The sequence below is a fragment of the Carcharhinus amblyrhynchos genome, chromosome 11, assembly GCF_965287045.1.
Source record: "Carcharhinus amblyrhynchos chromosome 11, sCarAmb.v2.hapA, whole genome shotgun sequence".
Classification (NCBI taxonomy): Eukaryota; Metazoa; Chordata; class Chondrichthyes; order Carcharhiniformes; family Carcharhinidae; genus Carcharhinus; species Carcharhinus amblyrhynchos.
Window position 1 is genome coordinate 3,600,628 of NC_137334.1, and position 19,796 is coordinate 3,620,423.

At 42.6% G+C, this 19,796-nt stretch overlaps 1 protein-coding gene across 3 annotated transcripts in view; it reads left to right on the forward strand.

Moving 5' to 3' along the window:
- The first annotated feature begins 859 nt into the window (after nt 1-859).
- The window catches only part of LOC145349855 (diacylglycerol kinase beta-like), a 534,763-nt gene continuing 515,826 nt past the window's right edge, over nt 860-19,796 (forward strand). For all 3 annotated transcript variants that reach the window (XM_080198449.1, XM_080198452.1, XM_080198451.1), the window contains exon 1: nt 860-939. The gene's annotated coding sequence lies outside the window, so the exon portion shown is untranslated. The remainder of the gene's footprint in view (nt 940-19,796) is intronic.

Consider the following 19,796-nt stretch of genomic DNA (forward strand, 5'->3'; position numbering starts at 1 on the left):
GAGGGGAGGGGGGGAGAGGGGAGGGGAGGGGAGGGGGGGAGAGGGGAGGGGAGGGGAGGGGAGGGGGGAGAGGGGAGGGGAGGGGGGAGAGGGGAGGGGAGGGGGGAGAGGGGAGGGGAGGGGAGGGGGGGAGAGGGGAGGGGGGGGGAGAGGGGAGGGGGGGAGAGGGGAGGGGAGGGGAGAGGGGAGGGGAGTGGAGGGGGGAGGGGAGGGGAGGGGGGAGGGGAGAGGGAGAGGGGAGGGGGGAGAGGTGGGAGGTGGGAGGGGGAGAGGTGGGAGGGGGTGGGGGGGAGAGGGGGTGGGGGGGAGGGGTGGGAGGGGGGTGGGGGGGAGGGGTGGGAGGGGGGTGGGGGGGAGGGGTGGGAGGGGGGTGGGGGGGAGGGGTGGGGGGAGGAGAGGGGTGAGGACAGAGTGAGAAGGAGGGTGAGAGGGAGTGTAGGGATTGAGGAGGGGGTGGGGGTTGAGGAGGAGGGGGGACAGAGAGACGAGGCTGAAGAGGGTAGTGAAGAGGGGGAGGTGAAGGGAGGGTGAGAGTGTTGAGGGTGAGGAGGGAGCGGGAGGGAGGAGGTGGGACAGGGAGGGGGGGTAAATAACTCTGCTTTTATCTGTAGGGGATTGGAGTGGCCTGGATACCCCCCCCGGGGGGGTGGGGCGGGGGGTGGGGGGGGGTCAGGGTGCTCCGCTCCGCTCCGCCGGGCACAGAGACACAGGGAGCTGCGGGCGCGCCCCCAGCAGCAGCAGCAGCAGCAGCGGGAGGAGGCGCGCGGCCGGGCACGGGCACGCGCACCGTGAACAGAGCGCGCTCCCGACGCCAGTGCTCAGAAAACTCCTGGTCCTAAAAACAGCAGCAGCGGAGAATCTCCGGTGGAGGCTGCATTCAAATAAACACAGAGAGAGAGGGGGGACTGTCCCAGTCTCTCCATTCACTGCCGGCACAAGGTGAGTCCATAAGAATTCTTTCCTAAAATAAAGGGAGGATGAAGCAACGCCGCACTGGGTGGAAATCTTTGTAATGTTTTTTTAATCAGACCTTATTTTTATATATTTATATTGTGAGGGGCGGGTTGGAGTTTGTTTGTCTGAATTATTGCTTGTGTTTGGGTTTGGACAGAGAGAGACAGACAGAGAGACAGAGGGCTGCCTGGCGCCCTTTGCAAAGACATCGCCTGTACCTCGCCCCCGGCTTCACTGCCCCAGCCCCGGGGAGAACCCTTCAGTCCCCTGGCCAAGTCTCTCTCTCTCTCTCTCTGTGTCTCTCTGTCTGTTTTCCTCCTCCCTTCTCAACGCCCCAGAAAGTGAACCCCCACCCACCACCTCCTCCTTTGCCTCTCACATCCTGTTCTCACGTTAATCTCTCGTGTGTGTGTGTGTGTGTGTATATGTGTGTTGAATTTTCAGTCTTTTTATTCTTGCTTTCTTCCCCCCCCCCTCTCTTTTCCCTCCTTGCAAGTTGACAAGTCACAATGTGACAAGTTGTGTCAACTCCTCTAAAGGCAGCCAAAAGTTGCACATTGTGCAACAGTGTTACCCGCAGTTCTTGAGGAAACCGACGGGCAGAGGAGGGAGAAGGGCTTTCATAAGCTCAATGGGGTGTTTTCCTTCCTTCTAGAATTTTTTTATATTTAAAACAAACAAGATGAGTAGAGTGGACTTTGTCATGAAGGCAACTCGGTATGAAGCTTTTCTATGAAATGTTTGTAAACTGCTGGGTTCCTCAGCACCCAGAACATAAACAGTGGCTGACCCCATCAGCCTTACACAGCTCCTCGCTTCCTTGTGTTCAGTGTTGATAATTAGCAGTTTGGGAAATGTTATGTAACTCGGCAAATGTTGATGAATTGTTTCCATTTCGAAAGATGAGAGAGATGAAGCTTTTAAGTTTTTTAGTGTTGTAAAAGGTTTTGACTGTTTCAAAACCCAACTCTGTTGAATCGAATCAGATTAGGCCAGTTTGAACCAAAAGATGCCTTCCCGGCCCCCTTCCAGGTGATGGTTAATATTTGGACCCACCAGTTATTATCCCAGTCTGCTTATGTATGTAATGTGTAAAATTAGTTGTCCTATTAAGAACCTGAATTTTGGATTTAAAACTGAAATCTAGATTAACTTCCATAACATGTTCAAACCTGTTCTATTAGGTACCACCAGCTTAAACAAATGGGAATGATCAAATTACTGCCTGAAATAGATGTATTTCTGATGATGTAATATTGGCCTCTGGATTAACAATGGCCTTTTTTAGTATTCAAGCATAAGTCACGAAGATTGATAAGCATGAAGATGCAAAAAAACCCTCTTGTTTTGGCTGTAGTATTTCAAGAGTGAGACTGGAAAAATGAATGGTTGAAATCCGTGATAATCTTCAAAGTTTTGGTTCACAGAACTTTTATGTTTTTCTTTTTCATGGTGCTGATGAAGGTTAAAATTCATAATAGAAATCTCATGTTAGTCAGATGAAATTGATTTTTCCACTTACATTTTCATAGTTTGCATTGTTCAGATCTTATTTACCCTGCTACCAATAAAGTTCATTACATATGTTGGAGCACTTGCTTTTCAATATTCTGCTCAGTTTTTTCAGCAGTCCTTGTGATGAGCTGTCCAATTTGCATTACAAAATTTTTATTTTAGTTGGTTGCTTCCATTTTACACTCAGATCAGTACAGAGATGGACTTTTTATTTTGTGCTATGTTTAAAAACTAGCAGAAGCTTGTTTGATTTATGAGAAGTGTGACCTTTTGTTTAATAGTTTTTTGGCCACAGGCATTTAAATTGTCAGTTGAGTACTTCTCAGTAGCTAGTGGCCTCATATACAAAAGAATGTTTTATCTCGTGGCTTACAGTAATATTTTGTGATGTGCTTTTTATTCTTCTGGCTGTGTGGAAATGTGGGGATTTAAAAATTGCAGACTTGTATATCCATCTAGATGATCATGCACAGATATTTAAAGGCCTAATTATTAGCTGCTCCCATTCACGAGGCATGTATTAATGTTATTCATAACTTGGTATTAATAGGTACCCATCCCCGCAACTGAAATGAAACAATGGTAAAAATATGGGAAGAGATAAAGATCGTTAAGATTGTGCGTTGAATCCTTGCATCAGATAAAATGTTAACATTAAATTGTCTGATACTGAGAGACTAGCTTCGCATTTCCAGTTTTCAGTATTTTCAATTTTACTTCATATCTTTAGGAATCAATGTCTGGATAATTTGGCATTTTGCTGTTGGAGAAAAATCAGCCCCTAGTTGACAATCCTCATCTGCAGGCAAATTATAAGAACACTTTTTTGATATAGTAATTCAGACCTACTTTTTTTAAAAAAGAATTAGCACCACTATGCTTGGGTGAAACTAACTATTATTCACTGAAGTGTTTATTTATAAAATGCGTGCAATGTCTATTTTATCAAACATTTTGACGCTAATGTTTTCATTGCTTCACCTGATGGTTCAGCTGAATAAGACAGGGAATATCTAAATCATCATGATGAAGAATGCCCCATCTAGTCAGTGCCAAGTTGTCCAAATTTGCTTTGGTTGGCAGCAAAGACTAATCATGGGCTCTGAAACCAACCATTTAAAAATGGTAAAGTGCCTGAGTTGCTGCTCACTGTTCAGTGACCCCTGCAGGAAAATGCAATTTGGCCGTGAGGTGAAGCTGAGGTTGAGTTTGATTATGAAATGCTTAATGCCCAAGTAGGCTTGGGAATAGGCATTTGGGCAAGTGCTTTAACATTTCTGGAACCATATTGCATCGGTGTCAGGAGAACCATATTGCATCAGAGTTAGGAGGACAGGAAGGGAGAAAGCTAGCAGGCAAAAATCTCAAACCTTCACCCTCCTTATCTCATTCAGTTGCTCTGATTTGTGTTCTGAGACAAAATGAAGAGAGCAGTAACAATCCAATTCCCTCTGTCTTTTGTGCATGGAGAATAAAATCCAGCCAAAGTGCAGGACTGCCAGTTTGCTGTCAATTTTTAAAAAGGCACATTCCCTATGTCGGTATGACCTGCAATTTCAAAATACTGACTATAAATTCCTGTTACACATCTTGCTCCTCCAAACCTGTGCAATGAAAACTAATGTGAAATTTATATATTGCAATGCATTATTTGCCTGCTAACTAGAACAACTGCTATTCATTCAATGATTTGAATAATATCAGTAGATCTTGATTCAGCTCATATGCCGAGGGCACCTGGTAAAATCTGTTTCATCGTTTTTTTGCAAACATTGCGATTAGAAATTAAACACAACACTCTTGAGGGGAGAAAATAGAGCATGTAGTTTTCAAGTGGACTCAGTTTAGCAATATGAGGTCATGATGTTAGCGTATGTTGGTTACTGTATCTGTACATTTTCCTTTTTATACTTGAAAAACTTAGATTCTGTTCTCATGTTTTGATTTTTTGGCAGTATAGAACAAGATTTCACGACTAGAGGTTAATACATTTATAAATTATTGTGTCAGATAGTTTGGTAATGTCCCTATGAAGCACTTTGGAATCACATTGAAGGAACTATATAAACGTAAGTTTGTAAATGTAACCTAACCGTACAAGACACAATTTGATTTCCTGAACAAAGGTAGGTGCATTTGGCAAGTAGAAATTGATATTGTATTTAATATATTATGCTTAGCACTGCTGCCTCACAGCACTAGGGACCTGGGTTTGATTCCAGCCTTGGGTAACTATCTGTGTGAAATTTGCACATTTTCCCCATGTCTTCGTGGGTTTGCTTCAGGTGCTCCAGTTTCCTCCTGCAGTCCAAAGATGTGCAGATTCGGTGCATTGGCCATGGTGAATATACAACATTAAGGCGTAGTGTGGGGGAGAGGGTGTGTGTAAGACACTCTGTCAGGAAGTCAGTGCAGACTCTATGGCCAATGGTCTCCTGCCCTGTAAGGATTCTATGATTAAAGCAAATTTTTTTAAAAAATCACTTTTTTTATACCTAACTTCTTGATCTCCCCATAGCAAGTAATGTTTCCAGTTGAAAGACCTCCTGCTGATGGGTACATGAGTGGCCCAGGTGACATTCCTGTCTGCAAGGAATTGCTCAACCTTCAAATTGATAGTTCACCTTGAGTAAATGGTGTGCCCCATTGCAGGCCTCAACACCCAGTGGTGTAGCAGAATGGTGTTGCAGTACTCCAGGATGTCTTTGTCCTGTTATTATGTGACTCTGCCATATTAAAGATTTTTGGAAAAAAATGAAAGATCTGAAAAAAAATGACTTTAAGCTTATTAAGCTAACATATGTCGGTTATTTCAGAAAGAGGCGCGTGATAGAAACATACTTCCAGATATTTTCTTTATTCTTTTTGTGGTTTGACCTAAATCATGTAATGTTTGTGGTTGCCAGCAAGCTGAAGAGAAGTAGTAGTATTCATTTTTCCAGTTTTTAAATCTACAAGACAGTTTTGGGTTTATCCTTCTACCAAACACTTCACTCTTGCTAGATTACTCATCCTCCTTCAGGCGTTTGAGAATATGAAAAGTTCAAAGTACCAGCGTCCTTTATTTTTATTTATCAGCTTCAGGCAAGTGGCTCTTATTCTTTTACATGCTTTATGCATAGCTGTAGAGCCAATCTCACTTCAACATTTTATACAAATTGCAGAACCTGTCTTGCCATGACCTATCTTGTGAATCACAGAACTGGCATCACTCTGACCTGCTTATGCAATGCCACAGAAGAACGTCAGTTCAGAAACTAACAGGAAGGTTTACCTAACATCCAAATTCGGTGTTTCCTACCAAAGTGAGAGAGCAGAGAAACCAGATTTCATTTAGCATTTTGTTTCTTGCAACCAGGGAACTGTTGAAGTAGAATGCCAGAAAAGTTGATTCTATTAACGATTGTCACCCTTTGTTTCCAACCCATAGTTGGCCTATGTTAAATTAGATCTCCACATGACATTGTTAATAGGTTAAAGTACTGCATGCAACACAAATAAGCTTGTGCTGGGCTTTTGAGCCATTTTATAAAAACTCATTTATATTACAGCTTAAAATATAGAGCAGTAAAGTTGCCTTCAGTACTTGATAATGCTAAACTATTTGAGATTTAGTATTTAAATATTGAAGGTAAAATAAGTATACCCAGGATTCAGATCTATCTGCAAGAAGCGACTTCTCTTCCATTGTTTCCTTTCTTTAACGAGTAGCTTTCTGTGAGGTGCCCATGACTTGTAAGGCTCTTCTGATGAGTTTTGCCATCTCTTTTATAACAATTACCCTCAGTTCATTTTGCAATGCCATTTTAGTAAAAAGATGCTAATTTTCCAAATATTTTGAAATAATGGTCGTACAAATTCTAGGAAAAGTAATTAACACACTACTAAGGAATTAATGCTAGAAACGTATATGAAAAGGTCTATGCTAGAATTGAGTATTTTTTGTAAATTGGCCGCCTTGTTTTTTGATTACATTTTTCCCTTGACCTCTAATTATTTTCAGCAGCGATGCTTATACATTATTTTTGTTCATAATATTTAAAGTTAGTCAGTCCTTTATCGTTTTTTTTGTTCATTAAATATTTGGTGTTCTGCTTCGCAGAAGTAGGAAAATCTTGTACATTATTACTGTATTCCAGTTTGACTTTTTATCTGTTTGCACAGTTTCTGTGATATCACTGATTTGAGATGTTAGCATGGGAAAGTTGGCTAACATATAGTTGAAGTGAGAAGATGGTGAAAGCAATGTAACCGGATGACATTTAGACTGACTGATTCCATGACTCCTCTCGGCTGTTATAGTGATGTGGAGTGATGCCACTGCTGAATCATCATACTTCTAGAATGGTCAGTAGCATAGATTTATATTGCAGTAAAACAGTATAATTGACATAGTAGTCACTAGGAAAGATGGCTAAGTGCAAGGTCGGCACAGTGGTTAGCACTGCTGCCTCACAGCGCCAAGGACCTAGGTTCAATTCTAGACTTGAGCAACTGTCTCCTCCTCCTCGAAGAACGAACAAAGAACAAAGCACAGGAAACAGGCCCAGTGTCTGCCTGGGTTTCTTCTAGGTACACTGGATTTCTCCCACAGTCCAAAGCTGTGCAGGTTAGGTGGGTTAGCCATGGTAAATATGTGGGGTTGGTGCAGACTCAATGGCCTCTTTCTGCACTGTAGGAATTCTATGAAAACTGGAGAGTTTTGCGAGTGCATTTAAAAATGAGAAGAGGAGCAATCAAGAGGATCAGAGATGGAGTGTCTGAGAGTAAGTCTGAGACAGCTGAAACCTTTACTGTTGAACGAGGAGTGGCGGAAAGAAAGGCATGCACAGGAGGTTGGAATTGGCAGGATGAAGACTCTGAGGCTCAGAAGCAAAGCTATGTAAACAGAGACAAGGATTTTTAATTAATCGTCTTGGGTAACAGATCCAGTGAAGATCAGTAAGGATAGTGGTGATGGGCACACAGGACGTTGTTCAGGAAATGGAAAAGTTGGAGTTTGTGTAGATGTTGGAGGAGCCCTGGCAATAAGCAGGAAGCTTTTTTCAAGTACTGAGAATCTGATTTTTCTTTTATGCAAAAATATGATAAGTTTTTATTTTGTTTAAAAGCTATTTTCCCTGTACTTTGTTTATGGCCTGCAATAAAATAATTCCATTTAGAATGGAAATATTGATACTAGTCTAATACTCCTGGTATGATTGCCAGACCAAGATCAGGGAAATTGACAAATTGGATTTGTGACCCAAAATCTTGATTCGGGTGGTTCGACCTTCAAACACATGGAATATATTGAAAGGTTGAATGATATTTATGACTTTGTAGTACTGTAGGGTTTTTTTTTTCAGGCATGAAGTGGAACTGAAAAATGTCATTGGGATTTTTGAAATAACGTTGAGGGTGAGCAGGAAATGTCGAATATATTTCAGATGTGCGTCTGAAATCAAAATTGGACTAGATCACGTTGGAGAAACTAAAACCAGTTATCGAGTTTTGCCTAAACAATTGGGCTCACTCCGTGACTCGGGCGATTGTGAATCTGCAGAATTATCTGTTTCGGGAGTGTTGTGGATGCTTCACCATTGAGTATATTCTATACTGAGGTGAATAATGTTTTGATTTCGGGGAATTGAGTGATGTGGGAAGTGCAGTCAAGAGGAGCTGGTGGTGTAGTGGGTAATGTCACTGGACTATAAATCCAGAGGCCCAAACTTATTTTCTGGGGGAGCTGGTTCAAATCCCATTACAGCAGCAAGTGGAATTGAAATTCAATTCATAAAATCTGGAATTGCAGACTAGCCTCAGTAATGGTGATCATGAAACAGTCATCGAAAAATCTATTCTAAATGGTTCACTAATGCCCTTTTAGGGAAGGAGAACTACCTTCCTCACCATAACTGTTCCACGTGAGACTCCAGACCCACAGCAATGTTGTTGACAGCTAACTGCCCTCTGAAATGACCCAGCAAGCCACTCATTTAAGTGCTGTTTCGGATGGGTAACAAATGCAGACCTTGCCAGCGATGCCCGCATCCCATGAAAGAGTAAAAATGAAGTAGATCCACCATGATATTGAATAGCGGAGCAGGTGTGAGGGGTCAAATGGTTATCTGCGCTTCCGTTTCTCATGTTTTTAAAAATTCAGATACTTTTGCTCATTCTTTGCCAACACACTTATGATTTTACTGCGGGTATTAAATCAAATAAAATATTCCTCCTGCAACTCAATAGCCTTAGATGCAGAATACTAGCTAAATTGAGAGCGAGTGGAATTTAATGAGGCCCTGCAATACACAGAAAATGTTATGACAGCTTGCTTTCACCAGGGAAGTGCACATTTAAGATCGCGGGTGTTTTTTTTTAACAGAAGCACCGGTGATATATTTTGAGGCAAACAATTCAGATTGGATTGAGATAACATAAGTGCGTTGACATTTTTTCTTCTTGTACAGATGTGAATATTTGGTTGAATACACAAATATACTCAAACATCTATTTCACTTAAAGTAACCTTGTGAGTCAATGAAACATGACTGGTAGCCACAGATTAATTCAATATTTGTCTCTGCCCAATTTCTTTTATTTTTTTTGCAACACCCATTCCAAGCTAATTTGCTCTCATCAATAGTCATTTGAATTTATCATTACACTGTGCGTGATTTTCTGGATGAGTCATTGATTCCCTCCCTATTCTTGATATTGGTTAAAAATAATTAGAATATTTTTTGGTACAGAATATAAATAATGCAAAATATTATATTGTAAGACAGGGATCTCATGTTTGAAAAAGAAATATTTGGTGCCAAAATCACACTTATAATAGCACTTCAGGCCATTACATGTCAGGTTTCTAGAATACCAATCTCGGCATCTTCCCATTATGGAATCAAGTCATTTTGTAAATAAGCTCACTGTCCTAACCTTTGCCAATCTTCCTGACATCTTTGTAATCTGATTAAGATGTGCATTTGTCATAAATTGCCTTGTACGCAATCCTTTTCTTTGATCAAAAAGATGGAGAGTAATTTTTAGATATTACAAAGAGTAAAGCAGTTTTGAATTACTTCCAATCGTAGGAATTTGCAAAGAAAATTACACATTTTTGCTCATTCATGCCTATGTGCATTAGTTCATTTTCAGAGTTATTCTAACATACTTGCATATCACAAGCATCTAAAATTAATAAAAGGAATAGATTTGGGCTTGTTCATGAAGAATGAAGTATCTCCGTAGAGGGCATAGCAAAGTATAAGCATAAGATTTTCAGTTGTATTAAATGGGAGAATTTGCCTACTAAAGTAATGTTTAGTCAATTTTAATTTAGCTTTATTACAAGTAAAAGTATTGTAGAGTTGTCATGTGATCCTTTCAGTCAGTCACTGGAAGTTGTAATTTCTTTTTAATAACTTATTGATCTTGAAGGGCACTCTAACACTGTATACAATACTCAAAGTCTCACCTTTTGTTATACTTCACCCCATTATACCGAAGGCCAACATTTCACTTTCTGTACCTGCATGCTAACTTTGTGTGATACATGTACAAGGGCACACAGGTTGCTCTGCACTGCTGCATTCTGTAATGTTTGCCCATTTAAATAAAATTCTGATCTTCTATTCTTTCTGTCAAAGTGGACAGCCTCATATTTTCCTACATTACACTCTATCTGCCAAATCTATCTGTATCTCTTTACAGACTCACAATTTTCTTTCTGTAATATCTAATCTGAAATATGTCCTTTTGACTATGCAACACTCCACTTGTACTTCACCAAAATACCAGTCAGTGTGTTGAAGTCCTTGAAGTCCCTACTAGAGGAGGGTTACCAAACTGCCATTATCACTAGCTACACTACCGATTTTATGACCAGGCACTGTACAGTGCAAAATGTAACTGGCAAGATATGAACTGTATTATCAATTGTACTTTGCTGGACCAATGTGCAAGATTGTCGTATATGTTTATAATTTCTAGCTGTCACATTCCAACCTCTGTGAAGATATGTATCAGTAAATAAACTGCTACTATCAAAGCAAAATGGCTTAAAAGGCCACTTCTTTGTTTTTGACTGAGGAAAATACCTCCATTACTGAAGAGAAAAGGACAGACAAATTGGGAACTAGTTGGTTAAGTGACTGTTGAGGTTTAGTTTTAAGCACCTAAAAATTGCAGTTTGAGGAAGGAACAGCAGAGAAAGAAAGAACAAGAATGGAGGAACCAGGATACAATGAATTAGAGTACAGGTACCTGGAAACTTGGTCCTGTATTGGATACCACAAACCCTATTAGGCATTGCTGTCCATCACATCTGGGTTGCGCTGCAATCGTCCCCTGAGCTTTGAGTCTGGTCTCATTTATTCCATACTCGGATTAACAGCACTGAAGCTAGCCTGATCCCTTCTCTGGGACAGAAAAATCAGCCCAGCTTTAAATTTTAATTAGTTATTGTGTACTAAATATCTGTAGGACAAAGATCCACTACCAAGCTCCCCCCTCCACAAAGCGCGTCCCTTCTCCCGGTTATCACAACGAGTCCTTGGACAATGTGAACCACTTTCCATATCTTGGGAATCTGATGTCAACAAGGGCAGACATTGTCAATGAGGTTCAATGCTGCCTGTGTTGCCTGAGGAAGAGCGTATTTGAAGACCAGGACCTCAGACCTGGCAACAAACTCATGGTCTACAGAGCAGTAGTGTTATTCGCCCTCCTATACGGCTCAGACATGTGAACTATGTACAGCAGGTACTGCAAAACCCTCAACAAATATCACCAATGCTACATCTGCAAGATCCTGCAAATTGGCAGGATAGCTGCACCAATGTCAATATCCTCACTCAGATCAACATCCCCAGCATTGACCATGCTCCGTAAACTCCACTAGGCAGGAAACATCATCTGCATGTCTGGCACGAGACACTCAAAATAAACGCTCTGTCTGAGTTTCCACATGGCAAGTGAGCCCTAGGAGGGCAGAGCAAACACTTCAAGGATCTTTTTCAAAGCCTCCTTGGAAAAAGTGCAACGTTCCCACCAACACCTGGGAATCCCTGGCCCAAGACCACCTGAAATAGAGGAAAGACATCCAGAAAGGAGGTGAGCACCTCGAGTTTCATTGCCAAGAGCAAACTGAAGCCAAGTGTCAACAGTGAAAGGGGCAGACACCCCACCCGCCTGCTCCTCCAAACAATGATTGTTCTACTTATCACCTGTGGACTCCTCAGTTACCCGAGATTTCATATTTGCTGTGGAAGCAAGCCCTCTTCAATTCCAAATGACTGCCTGAAAGAGAATATTGAATTAAGTTTTTGTTTGAAACATCACGCGCTGTAGCACAGTGATTAGCACTGCTGCCTCACAGCGCCAGGGACCTGTGGAATTTACACATTCTCCTTGTGTCTGCGTGGGTGGAAGAAACGGGTCCTCAGGTTTCCCCCCACAACAAAGATGTGCAGGTTAGGTGGATTAGCCATGGTAACTGTGCAGGAGAACAGGGATAAGGTGGAAAGGAGGGCCTGGGTGGGATGCTCTTTTGGAGAGTTGGTGCAAATTGGATGGGCCGAATGGCCTCTTTGCACAGTTGGGATTTTGTGATTGTCTGTCAAATGAGTCTTAACGTTTTCTCTTTGTGATATGATTAAATACTTGTGCTGTTTCCCTTCACACTATTTAACAAGGTGTTTTAACAGACCTTCGAACATTGTGATAACCACTTGCATTTAACTTAGTAAAACGTTTCAAGACAAGTCACAGAAACGTTCGCAGGCAATATATGACGATGAACCACAAAGAAGATATTGGGGTTTTAAGCAGCATTTTAAAGATATGCAGACAGCTTTAGGGCAGGACTTCCAGAGCAAAGGAAACCTGGACCACATTAAAAAAAACAGAATTGAAGGAGCCCAGGGTTCTTCCAAGGTTGTAGCTCTGTAGGAGGTTAGAGATTGGGAGTGCCAAAACCATAGATTGGAACGCGAGGGTGAGATTCTTAACTTGAGGTATTGCTTGACTGTGAGCCAACATCAGTCAGTGAGATGAGGAATGATTGGGTCTTAGTGAATGTTAGGATACAGGCAGGAGTACTTTGTATAAGCTGAACTGTATGAAAGGTACAAGATGAAAGGTACAAATTGAGAGGCTGACCAGAAGAGTTTTACAATATTTAAGGCTGGAGGTAGAAAAAAAGATTCGAGGTTTGAGCAGTAGATGGGCTGAGATGAACCTAAGGATGAGTCATGGTGTGAACGTGATAACTGGTGATCTTATTGATGTAGCAGATCATAGATCCCTACGGTACTAAAGGAGGCCAGTCAGCCTATCGACAGCCAACAACAATCCCACCCTTGTAATCCCATGGAATTACCCTGCTAATCCCCTGACATCAAGAGTCAATTTAGCATGACCAATCAACCTAACCGGCAGGTATTTTGCAGTGTGGGAGGAAACCGGAGCACCCAGACACGGCATACAGGCACTGGGAGAACGTGCAACCTCCACGCACACAATCACCCGAAGCCAAAGTTGAACCCAGGTCCCTGGCGCTGTGAGGCAGCAGTGCTAACCACTGTGTCACCGTGCCACCCAGTTATGGAGTTGGAAGCTCACGCCAGTGTTAGATAGGATACTGAAGGTTTTATTAGTCTGATTCCGCCTCAGATGGTGGACAGGACAGCAGAGGCGATTTAGGGTTTGTGGGTTTGCTGTGTTCAGCTGCATTTTCACCCTTTGCGCATGCTGGCTCCCCCTACTTACTCTTCGCGCACACTCTGATCAATCTTCAGTGGCCTTGGCTTGGTTTGAGGCAGTCATGCATTTACATTCAAGGGGTCACTATCTAAACCATTTGTTATCTATCGCTGTATCATGTTCATAGTGAAAATGAATGCAAAACATAGCAGCCATATCCTACCTACCAATCCTCCACCATGCCAAATTTCTCAAAGGATCTATGAGGCTTTTCTGGCCACTAGCAAAGCTTAGAAAGTTTTATCTTGGGACTCTCAACTCCGTTGTGATTTTTTTTTCCCAATGCATTTTTGGCATTCAGTTGTGGTTTTGGTTAACGTCAGTTTTATCTGATGCCAACACTTGCAATCTTGCCAATGTTTTATGCGTCGTTAAAGTTTATTTCTGAGGCTACTTTCTGACTGCGTAAGTAACTTTATTTTTCTTCACTATGACTTTTTTCATTAGCCAGCATGCCCCAATCTCCATGTTTAAAACTTTGCCACTACCTGAAAATTTAATCCATTCCAACAGCAGCTACCGGGTTGTCTGAAGCAAAACTTTTCTCAACCAAATGAAATAAGATCTCGCAATGATTATTGCCTTGAACAGAAGGGTCTGTAGGACATGGAATGTTCCCAGCAGAAACAGTGTCAGGAATAGACTCCATTAAGTTTATTTATTAGGCTTACATTGACACTGCAATGAAGTTACTGTGAAAATCCCCTAGTCGCCACACTCCGGCATCTGTTCGGGTACACTGAGGGAGAGTTTAGCATAGCCAATCCACCTGACCAGGACATTTTTCGGATTGTGGGCGGAAACCGGAGCACCTGGAGGAAACCCACACAAACACGGGGAGGACGTGCAAACTCCACACAGACACTGACCCAAGCCAGGAATCGAACTTGAGTCCCTGGCGCCGTGAGACGGCACTGCTAGCTACCAAATCATACATTATATATTTATATCACTTGTACATTTCATATCTGAAAGTTTAAAAAATGGGAAATAGGACATGAATAGTTCTTTCTAAGAGCTGTGTGACGATGATGAGCATTTATATAGCTTCCATCCATGCTGTGAAATACCCCAGGACTACTGCCCCGATTATTTCTCCACAGATTGGGTAAGGAAGAAATTTTTGCCTGACCCGCCACTACCTTTCTCCTGCCACAGTATCTATTGAATAAGGTGACACACCCTAATTTCTGACACTTGCTATTATTTCAGAATATACATAGCTAATTTTAGGTATTGTGGTTACACTTAAAATAAGTGATTGATAAAACACCTGGGGTCGAAAGCAACTTCTATATTCCTAAATGACCCAAGTCTTGGCTCCTTATAAATTATTTATTAGCCTGGGAAACCTAAAGAGATTACAGCCACAGTGTTGAGATTCTATCATAGAGGCCATTATCTTGATTTGCTCCTGCTTGCGATAACACAAAGGAAGAAAGAGCCTTAATTGGAAAGCAGAATATTTGTTCTCTCAGAGGGAAGCCAGGCTCAAAGTGGACTGATTATTGGTCTTGCCTCATTGTTAAGGTGAAGGATTTATCTGCAGAATGTGCTTCTCTTTTTTTGTTGGTACACTTCTGTATGCCGTATCCAACTGCGATGGCAGCTGGAAGACTTGAAGACTTCCAGTAGCCAAATGCATCACAGTACCGGGGGGTACCTCCCCGAGTGGAGGCCACTGTCAGGGTTGGCTCACTCCTGAAGCAGACTCGATGTAAACTGGTCACCCACCTATATACTCTCTCTCCCCCACAGTCAGCGTTTTCCTACTGGGAATGGGAAGGGAGAAGGAGGGAGGGCTCAAGGGAATTAATCGATTGCAATTCTAGTTCCCAAGCCTGGGATTTTCAGGTGCGCATCTACAATTCCATCCCACGCACTTGACAGCACGAGTCCCAGTGGCTCTCTCTTATTCCAACTCCTGAACACTGGGCACCAACCACAGCAACATGCATGAGAGCTACAACTCCCATTAGACACTGCAGGCTGGGTCTCCCCTGATTGCACACTGCTGGTCCTCACTGCCGGGCACACAGCTCCACAAGTCGCACGGGTAATGTCATTCCAACCAGGAATTGTGTCTGGGGAAAAAACTGCTCCATGCTCTGTGATTGGCTCAGCGGATGATTGACATGTAAATTCTGGAAAAGATTTCAAAGTTGTTCTCTCCCTGATTGGCTGTGAGAGACTTGCTCATTGTTTTGGGGCCCTCTGTCATTTGGGGATCCCGTACCTAGGCATGTTGGGCTTCATTGTAAATCCACCGCTGCAGGACGGGGACGGAGTTTGGTGACTATGGAATGGAGTACGAGGCAGTATCCAAAGACTGGTCAACCCAATACTTAATTGCGGGAACTTTCTACTTGTCTGGTACTGGGCAAACAACATGAAAAGTCAAGCAGTGAGTGGTTGAAAGAGGTGGTGGTTAAATAGAACTGTGTATCACCAGCAAACTTGTGGAATGTGGGGCTGTGTTATCTGATGTTGATGCCATAGGATAGCATGTAATTGGAGAAAAGGAGGACAAGCAATTGAACCTCAGGGTCTGCAGAGATAATGGTGCAGGATTGAGAAAATAACCCATTGTTTTACTTGCAACCACAGTAGTCTGGGTTTTTCTATTTCCCACATCTTTAAACCAATCTAAATGAGTTAGTACACCCTGTAGGACTGAGTCGAAGCCAATTCATTTTCATATGTGATCCTAATGTCTGTCCTACGCAGCAAGGGGGAATATTTTCATCTCACCATTCTGACGTGAATTAAAAATCTCATCTCTAGCAGTGAAGGAGTCGCAAACCTGTTGCACGATGTAATTATTTTTTTTAAAAAGAAAACCTGTTGCTTTCCTTTTTTTTGTTCCTTTGACATCCTTCATTTGCCTTTCTGAACTTCATCCTTCTTCACCATTGCAAAAAGCTTTGCTTTTGACCTTGCCCTAAGCAAGGATAATTAAATCTTGCTTGCATGTTGCCAGGTAAGGTAAAGGAATTCTAAAGCATGTTACCCATAAGATCGTGATGAATAAAATGGTGTAGAGGTGGAGGAGAAAAAGAGATCCCTGTGGAGACATGTCCTCACAGCAACTCAAAGCAACCAAATGAGTCATAGCCAAATCTGTTGCAAATAGTCCACAAATTCTGTTGACTTTGGAAGGATGATGGCTGAGTGTGTTTTGCCCAAATACATCCTTTGAATATGCTCCACATGCACAATCTGATTTTAGTCAGACGCTGATGATTGGCAACTCCCGTCAGCCTAGCTCCTTAACGTATAAACACTTTCCAAGTAACACAAAAAGGAAATTACATTTTTATGGTACTTTCCAATTCCTTGTGAAGTCTCAGAAGTAGTTTGATATTCACGAAGCCTTTTTGAAGTGTTGCCACCGTTTTATCGGCAAGCAGCAATACCTCACAAATACCAGAATGATTTGTTTTGACGATGAAGAGGGTGAATGTTGGTCATGACATTGAGAACACTGTGCTGTCACTCAATTGGCACTACACTTGTTTGTGTCAAAAGACTGTGGGTTGATATTCCACTGTAGAGACGCTGAGCACAAAAGTCTTGGTTGACATTCCAGTGCAATGCTGACAAGTTGGAGGTACTGTCTTTTTGATGTGACATTAAACCTAGGGCTCCTCTAAAACGTCAGTCAAATGAAAGTATCCCAGGGAACTGTTACAAGGAAAAGTTTGAAAATTATTGCTGCTGTTTTGACTAGTTTCAATAGTCCCTCAGTCAACACTGCCAAAGCAGATTATCTGATCATTATCATCTTACTGTTTGTGGAGTCTTACAGCATGCAAATTAGATACAACAGGGCCAATCCTCCCAGCCCAGTGCACTGCTTTAGCTGGGAGACTCAAGCAGAGGATGTTTAGGGGACTCCCGATGTTTAAGGGACTCCCCATGTTTAGGAGGCTCCCCACCGGATGCTACGGCCCCCATGAGTTTCTGGCACTGGAGTTGTATAAATGATTAAAATAGAATTTGCATCTCATTAGCGGACCTGGGACTGAAGTCCCTGGGCCCGCCAGCCTCTCTTTCTCACTTCCCCTTCCTGCCAGAAGTGTTTCACTCCAGTGGGGTTTACAATAGCTTCCCACTTGTGGGGAGCTGGCAGCCTTACCCTGCTGGAGTGAGGGGGGGGGGGGGGGGGCGGGGGTGGCTATGGAGGTCCCCTCATGAGGTCAGAGGCACGGGGGTGCCCCTTGAATATTACCATCTTGGGAATGCCATCCTGGCTCACTGGCACTGCCCAAGGAGCAAAGTGACAATGCCCGAAGAGGCACTTCAGCACTGGGCATTGGGTAGTGCCGAGGGGATAGGACAAATTTGGGGGGGGGGGGGGGGGAGGTCTGGGGGAAAATGGCAGGAGATCAGTGAGGGTGAGTGGGTTCCGTTGCCACTCTGCACTTGGCAGTGACAGAGGGAGGGAGGCTAGCAATCTGGGCTGGACGTTGGGGTGGAGAGGAGCCAGCCTGCCAGTGGGGGTAATGGGGGGGCGGAGAAGTCAGGGGTGGGAATTTGGGGCTGCCTGGGAGGGAGTGATCAGGACTGCAGTGGGCGCAGTTGCTCAGTGGTCAAGGTTGGCCCTGATATGTCCAGTGGGCCAGTGATTTGAGCTGGCCAGCGATCGGGAGACTGGCAGTGTGGGCTGCTGCGCGTGCACTGATCTTGGCTATGACAGATCATCGCATGCGCAATGGCTCTCTCAGCACTATGCTGTTGGCCACTCCAGTTGGAATAGGCCCTGCTCACAGATCTTTTGTGAGATCCATGCTAGTGCACAGGATGTGGGAGATTCATTTTGAAAATCCCAGTGGGAAAAAACATCAGGATTTACTCCAGTTTTTTTGTAAATTTGACACTTAGAATTTTTTTGGAAGAATCCCACCCAACATTTCCTACACTGCACTCGTGACTATACTTCAGAAATATGTAATTAACTGTAACCTGCTTTAAGACATCCTGAAGTCATGAAAGGAAGGAGTTATATAAATGCTAATTTGCAAAAATTAGAATTTTTTCCCCCTTTGAATAGTTCATTAGGATCTTTAGGATGTACCTACGTAAGCAGCTGGGTATTAGCCTAGTGCCTCATCCTTCATCATTGTGAGCTCTGCCAAAGCCCCCTAAACTAGCACAGTGGTTAGCATTGCTGTTTCGCAATGGCAGGGACCTGGGTTCAATTCCTAGCTTGGGTCACTGTGCAGAGTCTGCACATTCTACCCGTGACTGCTTGGCTTTCCTCTGGATGCTCCAGTCTCCTCCCACAGTCTGAAAGACGTGCTGGCTCTAAGCGTTGCCCATGCTAAATTCTCCTTCAGTGCACCCGAAAAGGATTGCCAGAGTGTGGCGACTAGGGGATTTTCACAGAAACTTCATTGCAATGTTAATGTAAACCTACTTGTGACATTAATGATAAAGAACTATACATCCAGTCTTTCACCAAGTCCCAATCACCCAGCAGTCCTGTGCTTACTGATTTGCATTGGCATTCAGTTTAATAATGACTTAATTTTAAATGCATTTGCCATGTTCAGATTCCACTACGGTCTTTCTCCTTTCTTTCTCAGTAAACCCCAGTAGCCTCCAGCAAGAGAGTTCCTCCATCATGTGGCCTTTTGTGCATCTTTGACTTTCTTTGTCCCTCCATTGCTGGCTGCATTAATATCCCCTACTTTGCCTCATGTCTGTTTTCGCCAGATTCTGCTTCTGTGAAGTGTTTTGGGGCATTCAGGGAGCTATATAAATTCATGAAGCAGTAGGGAATGGGATGAAATTAAATGAAATGACTCATGTAGAGATAAGCCTGTGACAACATTTAATAGTCCTGAAAGCAGCTTTTGAACTGGTGTCTTTGATTCCATACACAATATATTTTGTTGATATGGTTGTCTCATTGTAATCTGTCTCTGTAAACAGTTTCACAAATTATAGTTACTGAATAGGTTTTAACTGCTCAGATGCTCCCAATTATTTAAAGAAATTAATACTTTGCTGCCAGTGACTCAAGATATTTGTGTAGATGTTCACTTTATGTCATAACGAGATTTTAACAAGTATCTGAATTTACGGGAAGTAAAATACAACTGTACCAAACACTCAGTTGTCCCAACTTTTAGCTACAGTTATTCTGTGTTGTGTTTCTAATTATAAAGTCTGTTTGATTGAAAAAGGGTGCATTTAAAATAGCCGCATGTGGAGGAAGAACACTGACCCAATTTTCCACTCTGCATACTTTCAATTCATGTTTTCAGCACCTAACATGAATGAAATGACAGAAAGAAACAAAATCTAAAAAATCCTGACCTAATAAGTTGTTGAATGTGATGTATTACTTCTCAGTAAGCAATGGAAAGAATCGCACGTTTTTTCAAGTTTTGAGACTTTTCTGTATCTAATGCCAGATTCGCGTAATATGGACTAACGAAGTGTGAACTCGAAATGGACATGTTTTCAAACTAAATGGAGCTGAGAGGTCAGGTGATCTTTCTTTCTCGCCAATACACATGTAATTACAAGAACCCCTGAGCTAATCTTGTCTGGACAAGTCTTGACAAATTCAT